Source organism: Equus asinus, chromosome 24, assembly GCF_041296235.1.
Source record: "Equus asinus isolate D_3611 breed Donkey chromosome 24, EquAss-T2T_v2, whole genome shotgun sequence".
NCBI classification, from domain to species: Eukaryota; Metazoa; Chordata; class Mammalia; order Perissodactyla; family Equidae; genus Equus; species Equus asinus.
In genome coordinates, this window is record NC_091813.1 from 62612667 (window position 1) to 62625686 (window position 13020).

General features: G+C 45.9%; 1 protein-coding gene across 3 annotated transcripts in view; it reads left to right on the forward strand.

Annotated features, from left to right (window-relative positions):
• The first annotated feature begins 347 nt into the window (after positions 1–347).
• The window catches only part of TMEM200A (transmembrane protein 200A), a 75548-nt gene continuing 62875 nt past the window's right edge, over positions 348–13020 (forward strand). Inside the window, exons 1-3 of one of the 3 annotated variants that reach the window (XM_070496378.1) lie at positions 348–686; positions 1416–1495; positions 1589–1797. The gene's annotated coding sequence lies outside the window, so the exon portion shown is untranslated. Of the gene's footprint in view, positions 687–972; positions 1496–1588; positions 1798–13020 lie in introns of those variants that run through there. The other 2 variants (XM_014847697.3, XM_070496376.1) reach the window with 2 other exon arrangements.

Genomic DNA, 13020 nt, shown 5'->3' on the forward strand with positions numbered 1-13020 from the left:
TGCTGTGCTCTGCCCATGCTAGAGCTGTGGTTGGAATATCCGGTAATCCAGAGTTTTACGTGAAACTGGATTTACCTAACTGACCTGCATGTATACAATCACCACTTGTCTCTGCCGGATTGGAGGGAACTATCTTACTGTTTTACTCGATGAGTAGGGCACAGTCTCTAGTCCCTGAATATTGGGGGCGTGCCGCTCCTTGGCTTTGCTGTTTGCAGCGTACTCTTAGCACTGTTCATCGACGCCCTCCTCGATCCATTTCGCCCTTGTCCTCTCTGCCCATGACCCTCGTCCCCAAACCGCTCTCCTGGAGCCTGTTTCCAGGCAGACTGGCGGCCAACCAGTTGGGCGCTCCCTGGCTGTGTAGACAGAGCGGGCATTCTCAGTGTCTTCTCGGGCCAGGTTTGGCTCCACACGCGCAGCGCCCGCGCGGCCCGCCAGGGGGACCCCGACCCGTCCAGGCGGCGTCTGATAAGAAAGAGTCCGAGGGGCGTGGAGCCAAGGCGCCTGCTCATGGAAACCCGGGAATCGGCCGGGGCTTCCCCACCGCTCCGGGAGACCAGCGGGCCCCGGACCCCCAGCTCTGGGACCCGGGCTTCCACCGCAGCTCTAGGCGCGCTTCGCGGGTGGGCGTGTCCATTTCCACCCTGTGGCCTTCCAGCCCGGTGAAGAGCTCCTGAAAGCGGGTATTTTGTTCCCAAAGATAGGTTTTGTCTCCGGTGATCCCGGCTCTTTGCGGCCGGGGCACAGTCGGGGGGTTGGGGGTCCTGGAGGGGGAGGAGTGGATCCTGTCTGCAGCCTGGAGGAGGAGGAGGAGGACCGCGAGCGGGGGTGCAGCAGGCGGGGGGAGTTCCCACGGGTCGTGGGCCGTGGTGAGATTGGCGGGGACCTGGGTCCCGATCGGGCGGCGTCGCTCCAGGATGCCCGCTCTGCCCCGCCCCCAGCCCGCCTCTTCGGCGCTTCGGGCGTGAGGTTTGGTTGGGATCCGTCTGGAGCCAAGCAGAAAACTTTTCCCCTCCCAGCTCCCGGGTCCCTTTTGTCTTTCGCGGCGGCGGCGGCGGCGACGCCTGAGCTGCGAGTCCCAGTCCCCTGCCCGGCGCGCCGCGCCCGCTGACCTCGAGGGCAGGAGCGCCTGGACGCTGCACGCCCCATGGCGGCGGCCGGCGGCCCCGCGACCCGCACCCAGCACGGGCAGCGCCGCGCCCCCCGCCCCGAGGCCGCCGCCGCCCCGGCGCGCGGGTAGGGACGCCCGCACCCCTCGCCGCCCGCCCCCTCGCCTGACTCATCCGCCCGCTGTGGCCGCGCCGCGTCCGCTGCCCGAGCCCGCTGGGATGGGGAGGGAGAGCGCGGCTGCCCGCGGCTGCCGGGGTTCCTGTTGACGCCCCCGACCCCGCCGCCTCCTTCCTCGTCTCCAGAGGCGCCCGACGTCCCACGACTCCTGGAGGGAGAGCCCAAGGAGGCGACTGGACCCCCCGAGGCCCCGCGCTCAGGACAGGTGAGGGGCAGGAAGGGTGCTGCCGGGACCGGGGAGATGGGTGGGCAACCCCTGCAGCTGAGACTGCAGCCGCCGCCCTTCTCCCCCCTTTAGCCTCCAGAGTTAGGGTAGACACTGTCTCCCGAAGTTTGGGAAATAAACCAAGTCAGCCATCAGTTCCGGACTCCCCAGTCCCCGGAGCGCAAGAGAAGCCGTTCGGGGCAGCCTCCGAGGACCCGGAGCCCTGGAGCGCCGGGCTGGGATCCTCCAAGCTACACCCTCCTTTGTCTCCGTTCCAGAGAGTCGGCGTTCTCTGTGAAGAGGTCCACAGCGTTCCTTTATAGTAGTGCCCGGCAGGAGCAAAGTGGACAGGATTTCCTAGAGCAGTATCTGTATGTGGTAGTGTCTGCAGAGGGAAAATGGAGAGGCGAAGCAATTATTTGCCAAATTCAGCACTACTCTCTCTCTATAGTCTATCCTTAGGAGAAAGGGCTGAGGGTTTGCAAGATTTGCTTCATTAATCATTCTTTTGCTATGATTAATTGTCCAAGCCAGCATTTCACATTGTGTAGATGCAAGCTTTCTGTGTCTATTTACTACCCTTAGATTTAGGTTGAGAAGTGTGTGTGTGTGTGTGTGTGTGTGTGTGCACGATGTTTATAGTAAAAACAATTCATCGTTCAGTACCAGGCATTGGTAATGCCGGGAAGTCAGATGCTTCCCATACATGTAATTTACTAATCGGAGTCAGTCCCGGGTACACCTTAGTCTCGTGTATTTCAGAACCAAATAGTTTGACTAAAATGTCTCTTACCTTTTTTTTCTGAAGACCTTCAGAAATAGCTGTACACAACTGTTTATATAGGAAATGTTTCAAGAATCGACAACTGTTTCTATCTGTCAGTAAGAATATTAAACCCCTTTGGTTCTGCAGTCAGACCAAGTTCTGAGGTACGCTTTCTGAAGTGCTTTATGCATAAATATTACCAGGGCATCTGAAAGCTATTTACTTTGATGGTTTGTCATGTCTTGTGTTATGGAGCTACTTATTATAAAATGACCTTCGCTTGTTATTTGGCTACTGATACTAGACTGTATTACTATTTTGTGAAAAGTAGGCTAAGTTTTGAAACTTCTTAAACCTCACTTTATTTTTCCACTACTGTTTACCCAAACAGAAGCATCTGCTTGTGGTTTCCGAGCTTTTCAGTTTCAGTGAAGAATAGTCCTTCTAAGCAGAAAATAATGTTTCCATGAAGTGGAAACTAGAGTTAAATGCTTACTAATTTAATGTTACAAGATTTTTATTTTATTTTATTTTTACTCTTAAAAATATATACTGAGGTGTTAGCAATGATTTTCTCTAATGAAGTCTTTCTAGAGAGCTCATAACTATGAGATGATTTAAGTGTAATTTGTAACTCTGGTTATAATTAGCTTTGTATCCTAGGCTGGGGAAGCCTTTGGTGAAAGAGAGAGAGTTGTTGCATGGAAAATCTCTGGGTGCAGTTTCCAGGCAGTTGGCCTAGAAAGCTTTTACCTGTTGCTTCTGCGTCGGGTCCCAAAGGCACCCGTTATCAGAAGGGATTATTCAGGAAAGATCATTGTAAGGAAGGATGGCTGCACTTGTTATTTCAGCTTGGAGGAATTTTTAGTGAAACTCCAAGAGTTCGAGTGCCATTGTTAGACTTGTGTAGTTTCAGAATTTTGACAACAGTTCATTGGGCAGAGAAAGATAACTCCTGACGTATAAAGGGAGCGAGTCTGAGCTGATTGTTTAAATTCTCTCCATCCCACAATGATTCTCAGCTTAAAGGGAAAGAAATTCGTATTTCGCTTGGGAAAATAGGTGAGAACAAAGATAAAAGCAGATGTCACTTTTTACATTTCTTTTTTTTTTTTTTTTAAAGATTTTATTTTTTCCTTTTTCTCCCCAAAGCCCCCTGGTACATAGTTGTGTATTCTTTGTTGTGGGTTCTTCTAGTTGTGGCATGTGGGACGCTGCCTCAGCGTGGTCTGATGAGCAGTGCCATGTCCTCGCCCAGGATTCGAACCAACGAAACACTGGGCCGCCTGCAGCGGAGCGCGCGAACTTAACCACTCGGCCACGAGGCCAGCCCCACTTTTTACATTTCTTAAGCAAAATTAGTAGAAGGTAAAATAACAGTCCTCATGGTCATGTGTATTCCTCATCAAGTAGAATGTAGAGTCTGAAAGAGGAGGCATTTTTAAAATAAATTCCTTTAGTGTTACTGTCCGCAAATAGGAGACCGTAGGGGGAGGTTCATCAAGCAAAACACATCTGGAATAAGAACTTGTGTAGTGATGGAAAAAACAAATCTGCAGTGCGATGGACCCTTTGTTTTGTTAAGGAACATATGATTTGCAGTTTTATCAAGCGTGTCCATTTCAAGGATTAAGATGTGTTTATCTACTAAGGTCTGACACATGCCCAAGCATTCAGAACATGGATGGACACTTGTGGTGACCTGCTAGCCACTGGATGGCAAGGTAGCCTCTCCTATGGGAGCTTATAGGCTGGTGGGGAAGGAACTGGAAAATGTGCCACAGATCACTGAGCACCTGGGATGGTCCTTGAGTATCGGGGAACCGGTCTATACTGGAGAGAAGAATGGTGGGTTGCAAAGGGCACTGGATGAGGAGTTGGGAAATCCAAGTTGTCATCCTGACCAAACCACTGATTACATGGCCCTGGGTACATTGCTTGACTTTTCTGGGCCTCTGTGCCCTCATCAGTAGATCCAGGGCTTGGGATTGATCTTTCCGTCCTCTTTTAAAATGCTTCAAGATGAGTTCTGGTGAAATTAAGGAGAGGGAGAAATTAGAATGTAGTGGGGGGTGCGGTTAGTGGAGTTTGGGTTGGGGATGGACAGGCTGGAGGCCATACTGGACATAGGGAAGGGTCATACGGTGCGAAGAGACAGTAAAGGAGATCTGACCGGGAGTATCTGGCCCATCATGGATTATCTGAGTTCACAATACGTAATGAAAAAATACATAGCAGCTGTCACTTAGTACTGGATGGTTTTCGATGAATTTTCACAAATAATGGCCATTGATCTTTCATAACAACTTTAAAACGTAATTAGAGGTGATGAAATCAGGACTAATACTGCACAGCGCGTTTGCCCCAGTATGCTCCATTGCATTTCTGCAGGATTTGTAGAGATAGAATCCGAAACATGTTCTGGAAACCCCATGTAAATGGGAGAGAGAGATAAGGTTGGCGTTAGATTTTAGTGGAGGTTCAAGTGTCTTGGTAAAAATTTCATTTGTGTTCTGAAAGATGAGAGTCTCGGTTTAAGAGATCGAGACCTCCTGAAATGTCTTGGATTCTGATCACTGGTGTTTAGTCTGATTACTCCTGTTCTGTGCTTCCTGCTTCCCTCACCTCCCTCCCCTTCCTCAGCAGGAATTCTGGGGATTTGACTATTACAGAATCATTGATAAGACTCTTCCAAGAGCTTTGTGTGCAACTGGAAAAAGGAAATTCTCATATAAAGGTGAGGATTCTTGGGCCGTTGCACTGTTAGTTAATGGGATATGTTCCAGTGGCATGTTGTGCTTCAGAAACTTTGTCACCAGAGGTGAAATTACACAGAACTCACAGGAATGTGAGCTGAGCACGGTGTGAAGATGTGGATCTATACATTCCCTCCTGCAGCACCCTTGTCACTCTGCCCCGAGCAGTAAGTACACCAAAGCTGGACTAGTCCCAGTCCCCTACCCCACCACCCTACAGAAGGACTTGTTGGCTCATGTGACTGCAAAGTCCAAAGGTTGACCTTGCTTCAGTCATGGCTGGAACCCAGAGACTCGCAGGACTTTGTCAAGGTTCTTTCTCTCTCCCCCCGTTTCTCAGCTCCTTTTCTCTGGTTCAGCTTCATTCTGAGGCCCCTTTCCGTGTGCTGAGAAAGACAACTGCTGTTACTTCTAATCCTGCGTTCTTGGGCTTTTCAGCTGTAAGAAAGAGAGATCTTGTCTCTTCCAGATCCCATTTATAGAAATCTCCTGGAAGGACTCTGACCGTGCTTCAGTGGTCATTGACTCAGTCTCCGCCTCTGTCAGAGAGTGCTACTATAAGAATCCTGGGCTGGATCTCGTGCCTAGTGCTGTGTGTATGTGGTACTGGTGGTGGGGTGGGGAGGAGGAGCCTGGTAGGAGCATCGTGATGGGTAGTTGGGTGAAGATCACATAGAGGTGCGGTTCTCCTGAGCTAACGATGCTGCCAATCAAAACCAACATGTCTACTATTGAGGAGAGTTGCCCCTTGCTTTTTCGGAACAGCCCCCTGCACAATGATATGAAGTTTGCACATGGAGGCAACTCAGATGCTCTAGGCCATACAAATTCTAGAAGTGCGACCCTCCTCTAGCCAAGGCAAAGTCCAGTGGTGAAATAATGCCTTTATGTCTAGACTTTGCTGTAAGGATTGTGGTTCCCAGAATATTGTTGACTGAGGAGCCCACTGTTTATTCAAATATTTATATATTTTCAGCAAATACCCTTGTGCTTTATTTCCAGTCTAGGGATTTCATTTCTAGAAGCCGTGGTTATCTAGAGATCATGAGATTGGAGACTCCCTACTTTAGACGTGATAGATCCAGTGAAGTTTGAACAGGAAAGGGAACAGAGAACTATTGCTTATGCAGATTCATTGGGTTTCTGGGAGGTGGGCAGAGGGAAGGCAGTAGGCACAGCCTAGAGCTAGACTTCGCTGAGGAGGCATAAGGTCATGGTCCCAAATTAGAATATTAGCATGTGTAAGCAACATTCTGGAAGTCTAGTGAGGTTGCATGTCAGGAGGAAGGAGCATCTGTGTTGACAGAAGCATTTGTGGGATGAAATGGATCAGGAGGGACCAGACCAGGAAGACAGGCTGGGCCAGTAGGTGAAATGGCAGTGTGTTGTGGGCAGGTTCATGGCAACTGGATTGTGTAGAAAGGGGGCCAGTTGTCACCACAAGTTCAAGAGGCCAACCCTTTATATGTGTGGCATTGACATTTATTGAGGACCCACTTAGTATGCCAGGTCCCACATTACGTGCTTTAAATTCATTATATTACTTAAATCTCATAAAAGGCCTCTAAGGTGAGAAAATGGAAAGTTAGGGAGGTAAATAACTTTCTCAGGTTATGTGGTCATGAAGTGGTAGCACTGGGGTTCAAATCCTGGCAGTCTGAAACAAAAGTCTGTGCTTTAATAAACCACACAACACTGCTTCTCAAGCCCAAGGTCAGAATCCAGGATATCAGGCCAACTTGAAGGACAGGTCCAAGGTTGGGCCTTTTACTACGCAACCGGAGTGACAGAAGTTCCAGAGGAGATGGAATAGAGGTCCTCAGGGCGAAGGTGTGGAGCATCCACACTCAGCAGCAAACTGGACAGGAATGCCTAAGTAAGACTATCGTGTGCATCGATTCTTGGTTTGGGGTTTGGGGTATGGGGTATACCAAGGGAGGTGGGTGAGAGCGGTTTCAGGAAATTGAACAGATGGGCAATCAATACAACAACTAGAGCTTCATTGTGGATCTAAGAACAGGAACTCTACCATCTGCCCAGCTTGAAGTGCCCTTCCGGGTGTAAGTCAATGAGAATACAGAGCTGGCGGCTCCTCAGAGGGAGACAGGATTCTCTTAGCTGTCAGGCATTATTAGAGAAGAAAGAGCTAACATTTGCAGAGCATTTGCCATATGCCTTAGGTACATAATCTCACTAATCATCATTAGAGTCCTGGGAGGGTAAATATTGTGGCTTTTTTTTTTTTTTTTGAGCCAGGAAATAGGGGCTTAGAGAGGTTAAATTACTTGCCTGAGCTCCTGGAGCAAGGTTGGAGGATGAAGCAGCTGTCATGGAAACCCAGATCTGTCTGCATCTCGACCTCATCCTGGATCTTTGGGGAGTCATCCTGGTCCTAGCAGGGCAAGGTCAATTTCAAGTCTAGGCGATAGAAAAGGGGAAGTCAGCAGGGCCATACGATTGTGAAGGGAGACCAGGAGTTAACTTTTAGACATGAGAATGTGAGATGGGAGCAGGTCATCTGAAGAGAGTTGCCCGGCAGGATTATATCCAGCTTTGGCAGAAAACTTAATAATCTAGTGGGATTTTTCCCCTCAGTGCGGGATCTCTATCATTATGCAGGATAGATACATCAGCAAGTCAGATGTTTGGAAGGCTTAATTTTAGTCACCGATTTCAGTTGAAGAGAAGGGACCTCTGCCAGCTACCATGGCCTGAATTTACCTTTATATATACAGGTACTTTGCCCTGAAATATGATAAATAGATACATACAGAGAGAGAGAGAAAGCGTGAGTGAGCAGTAGCACGTACTGAATGTAGCAGGAACATGGAACACACTCCAGTTATAAAGGTCTAGATTTGAAGATATTCTAAATGAAACTATTTACTGATGGAATATGAGTGACATCAGATCATTCTCCAACAATGCAAGGTGAAATTCTTACCTGCTTAGACTTATGACTAAACATAGATTTTGCGATGTGTAGTGGACTCTGTATATGTATATATAATAAGAGGGAAGTGCATTAGAAGGTGTATAAAAATATATATTTGAGGCATATTTGTGAGAACTCATAGCCTGTTTGGGGAGATAAAACAACCATGCATAAAACTTTTAAAGCAACACAGTAGAATAATATGATTCCAGAGTTGGAAAGATTTTTCAGAGAATAGCCAGGATCACAGTGCTAGTTAGAATTATGCAATACCAACTTAATAGCAGCAGTTGAACGTAAGTGTTATGGAGACTAAAAGGAGTGGGACCATCTGAAACCCAGAAGGTCAATCAGAGGAGGCTTCCAGGAGGAAGTGAGTTCTGTTTCATATATATGGATAGAGAAAAAAGAAGAGGGCATTCCAGATAGGATTAAGAATTTACCAATGTCCTCCAGCCAGAGACCACCAGGAAATTACCTGTGATTGAAGAGGCTGGGTTTGCTACTGGTTACAGCGAGGGAGGATGCACACCATAGGGAAACAGGGCGTCTCGGTAGGAGGGTGGGAGAAATTAGTTATCATGGGATTTGGAGTTGTATTAAGTGATGTGGGAGAGGATTTAAAGAAGCAGGGCTCTGTTGTGGATGGAAGCGGGGATAATCCTGTGATTTTGTGTCTTAATAAATCTTCTCTGGAAGGAGACAAGACTAGAGAGGCTAACACTGTAACTGGCCAAGAAGCAGCAGTCGCTTATTAGCTACATTGGGGGGATATTGGTCATGTTGGGGTGGGGCAGTGTCGTGGTTTTGTTTGTGTTCAGATATGATCATGTGCTGGTCTTGTTTCTGTCCTGAGCCAGGAGGTCACAGAGTTGCCTTGTCTAGTGGTGATGTTCTGTGAAATCGTTTCCATCCAACAGGAGAACACGGGGGTCGAGCTGTGAGCGCCAGCTCAGCTCCTGTGTCAGTGGCCGCTCTGCTCTCTCACAGCCTGGAAATTATATTCCAAATGTACCTGATTCCGTGTACCAACCAGGATTCCCATTACAACAGGATCCTGTTAGCGAGTGTTTCTCTTGGGGGTTATTAAGGTGACTTTCTTCTTGTATTGTAATAATTTATTTAACAGCATTTATTAAGTGCCCGCTGTTTACCAGGTACTCAGATTCTGGGGATGTCAGGATGAGAAAGATCTCAAGAATTTCATAATCTGATGAGAGAACCAGCTATAAACCAGTGATTACAATACATTGACATAAAGCTGGTAGAGAGATTAGAATAGGTAAAGAACGTTGGAGGCTCCTCAATGGAAGTCATGCTGAAGGAGCAGACTCTTGCAAAAAGTGAGCTAATCACAGAGGTGCTGAGAGGTGGGCAGCTGCTCAGGAATATTTTCCTTTTGGAGAATCAGCATCTTTGGGCTGAAATGCAGGGTGAATCCGGAGAACCTCAGGACCCTCTCTAAGCTGATTTTGGCACAAATTTTGGCTCATTTGGCAAACCACATATCAGATCAGCTCAATCAACACAGGTGTGCAAGAAATTTTAATACAATACAATTACTTAGCATTTCTGAAGAGATGCTGTTATTTCTAATCATAAAAGCAATACATGCTCCCAATAAAGACTTTGGAAAATACATTAAGTATAAAAACATCAGGGAGAAAACTTGCCTCTAATCCCATGACCCAAAGGCACCCATAACAATTTAGCATTTTCTTCCTCTTTATTTTTAATGAATTTTTTCCATAGTTAATAAAATTACAGTCTACTGTTTGCTTAACCTTGTGTCCTAAACATTTTCCAACTTCTCAGAAGCTTTATTAATGTCTGTATTTTTGATTGTATGGATACACCATAATTTATTAACTGTTCCCTTAAAATTGGACCTTTAGGCTGTTTCCAAATATCTGATATTATAAATGGCATTTTGATGAAATCTTTATTCAAATTTCAGATTACTTCTTTAAGCAAGATCCATGGAAGGGTAATTCCTGGGTCAAAGGGTATGAATGTCTTAAGACTCTTGATACTGTAAAACTGATGTTCAGAATAGGTGAACTGGTGATTGACAGTGCAACTGAATGCCCCCTCGCCATGCCTGAGCCAGGGATTTATATATTTATTGTTAGATAAGAAACTCTACCATTTCAAAATGGGTAACAGTTTATGCTCACTCCTGACTTTGTTTCTTTGTTACCAAAAACTCTCTTTTTGGATGTAGACTATTAACATATTGTGAGAAACCACACAATTTTTAAAAATTTCTGAGTATGCAGATAGAGGCACATGACAGAGAGAACATTGGCTCGTGACTGGTTTCTTGAAGGCAGGGATTTGCACATCCTGTGAGGGCGCTCTTCAGCCCATAGCGTTGAGAGGCTGCGAGTGGAGGTGGTGCAGAACAAGAGCCCCGCTCTGCAGAGGGAAGCCTCCCCAGCTCCACCTCGGTAGCCCAGTGGCCAGGTCCTAGCAGTCATGGGATGTTGTAGCTGTTGTGTTCATGGTCCCCCGCTGTTCAAAGGGCTGTAACCCCCGTGAAGGCAGTGCCGTGTCTGGCTTGTTGGTGGCTGTGTCCCAGCAGGTGACCGAGGACCAGGTTGTGCTGGTAAGTAACATGTGAGAGAGGATGTGCTCAAGGTAGGACGGGAAAACGCTTGAGATTCCTCCTTAAGGATTCCTCCTATGTTAGTCACTGATTCCCCCAAAACAAACAAAGATCTTGCATTCTGAGCCTTTGATTTTACTCTCTTTTCCAAAGAAAAGCCAACAACATCCTAGTATCTAGTTTTCATAGTGATGAACTCTGACTTGCCCCACAAGGAGGAACTTGAATCTTACTTAAACCCCTGTAGGGTTTTTTATTGTCCAAAAACATTGCTTGAGACTGCAAGGGGACTAGTAAACCTACTCTAGCAGTCCATTTGAGGTGGGTTTTGAGTGCCAGTTTCCACTTTTCCACAACTGCTGTTCTTCCACAAAAATATTTGACAACTAAAATAAAAATAATTTTGGTTTTCTTCTAAAAGTTGAAGGAAAATATTATTTTGCATTGTAATTCCATTTTCTCTGACAGATCTCAGTCAATAATTTTGAGCAAACTTATTTTCATTCATTTGTTCACCAAATGATTATTTAGTGAGATTCATTGAGTAGCTGTTATTAAATTATACTCATGACACATTTTGTCAAATATGAGGCACACGTCATGTGATGATAGTGTAGAAAACCGTGCGGGAAAGCATGATCTATACATTTATTATTTGCTTTCTGATAAGACATGGAAAAGTTCTCATAATATGCATGAAATAGGCAACTCGAGCTCTCTAGGAAGTTCATTCATTAATAATTTATTCAATGAATATTATGTGCTGGCAGCTGGGGACACAGTAGGGGGTAACACAAAGGTTGTGGGGAAGGGTCCATTCTAGGTGGGCGAGACAGGCAGTTTCCAAGGGTGGAGAGTTCTGTGAGGACAGTGAAGGAAGCCGACGGAATAGAGGGCTCAGGCGTTTGTAGATCAGATGGTCAGGGAAGACATCTGTGTTTGAGGCATTTGAACTAAGACCTGCAAGACGATAAGGAACCAGCCTTGCATACTTGGGTGGCTTTGTGCTCAGTGCACTGGGAAGCCGTTAGGAGGTTTTGCTTTGGGAACATGATGTTTGAGATCATTTATTAAAAATAGGAGTTGAGGTTAAGAATGCAGATTAGCACCTCACTGTGATGAGGGCATTGGGGTTGGGAGCAGAAGCAGCATTCACGTTAGAAACTCTCTGGGAAGTTATGCCCAAGAGGTACGGGGTGTCATTATGTGGCTGAAGACATTCCGTATACGCTGTATCTAACTTCAAATAAAAATATTAAATTCTAATATAAATATTGTCCTCTCAGTAGAATGTAAACAGCTTAGTCAGTCCACTGCAAAGTTTTGTGACGCTTATATTTTTTAATATTTTTTATATTGTTCAATTTTTTTATATTTTGTTATGTGAAGCTTATATCTTTTAACTGTACCTAGCATAGGTGACCCGTGTATTGTAGGCATTCAGTAACTGTTTGCTGAATTAATTATATTGAGTCTTCCATAATGTCAGGGAAAGAAATCACCCTAGGATGTAAAATCATATTTAAGAAATAGTATTTTTATCGAAAGACCAAATCATTTCTTTGAAGAAATTTAGATAAAATGTTAACTGTACTCTCAATAGTATTTGAAAATTATATTCTGAGTGTTAAAAATTGAATTATTGAAAATAAAAATATAATACACAGCTATAATTATCCTCTTTACATACTTCCCCATCCCACCCCAGCATAGGTGGAAATCTCTGGAAACTCCACATGTTAGATAAAGGTTTCATTAGCATCAGTTGGTCTTATCACACTAGCTTTACACCTGTGGAAATTCCTTATTTATTTTGTGAGTCTCCCAATCCTTGAACTAACCTCTATTCAGAACTCTTCTGCCATCACCTGTATAGATGAATGTAAGTTGACCATTAGTGATGTTTGTTACGGAATATTTAGCTCAGCGTCTTCTGGGAGATCTAGTTCACAATATACTGATGGAGCCACAAGACGTTTCTGGAGAGCGTGCTGAGTGGCAGCCCCTGTGGTCAGTGCTGGGAAGTCAGAGGCTCTCCTTCAAGAACCCACAGTCTAGAGGGCGGTGGGATAAGACTGTACATAGTCAGAGTGAGTGTGAGAGTTTTGAAATAAGATGGTACATAGGTCACCTTGAGTCTAAATTTGGGGAAATGGGTGGTAGTGAGCGAAATTGTGGATTAATTCACAGAAGCCTTGAATTCGGAATTTGGTTAAGTGATTTTTAAAAGACAGATTACAAAAAGAAGACAAAGGTGGAAAAGGTAGCACATGCCGTCCATCTCCAGGTAACAAGGCCACCCACGTCCTGACTCCTGGTTCTGCAGCTCTTACCTTGCGGACGCCCTGTTCTCCTCCCCAAAGCCAGAGGCTCATTGTTCTTTTGGCAGGAGACCAGCTGACTGGCAGGCCCCCGGGACTCAGCCCCGCCTGCCGCCCCATGAACCCAGCCCTCCCTTCT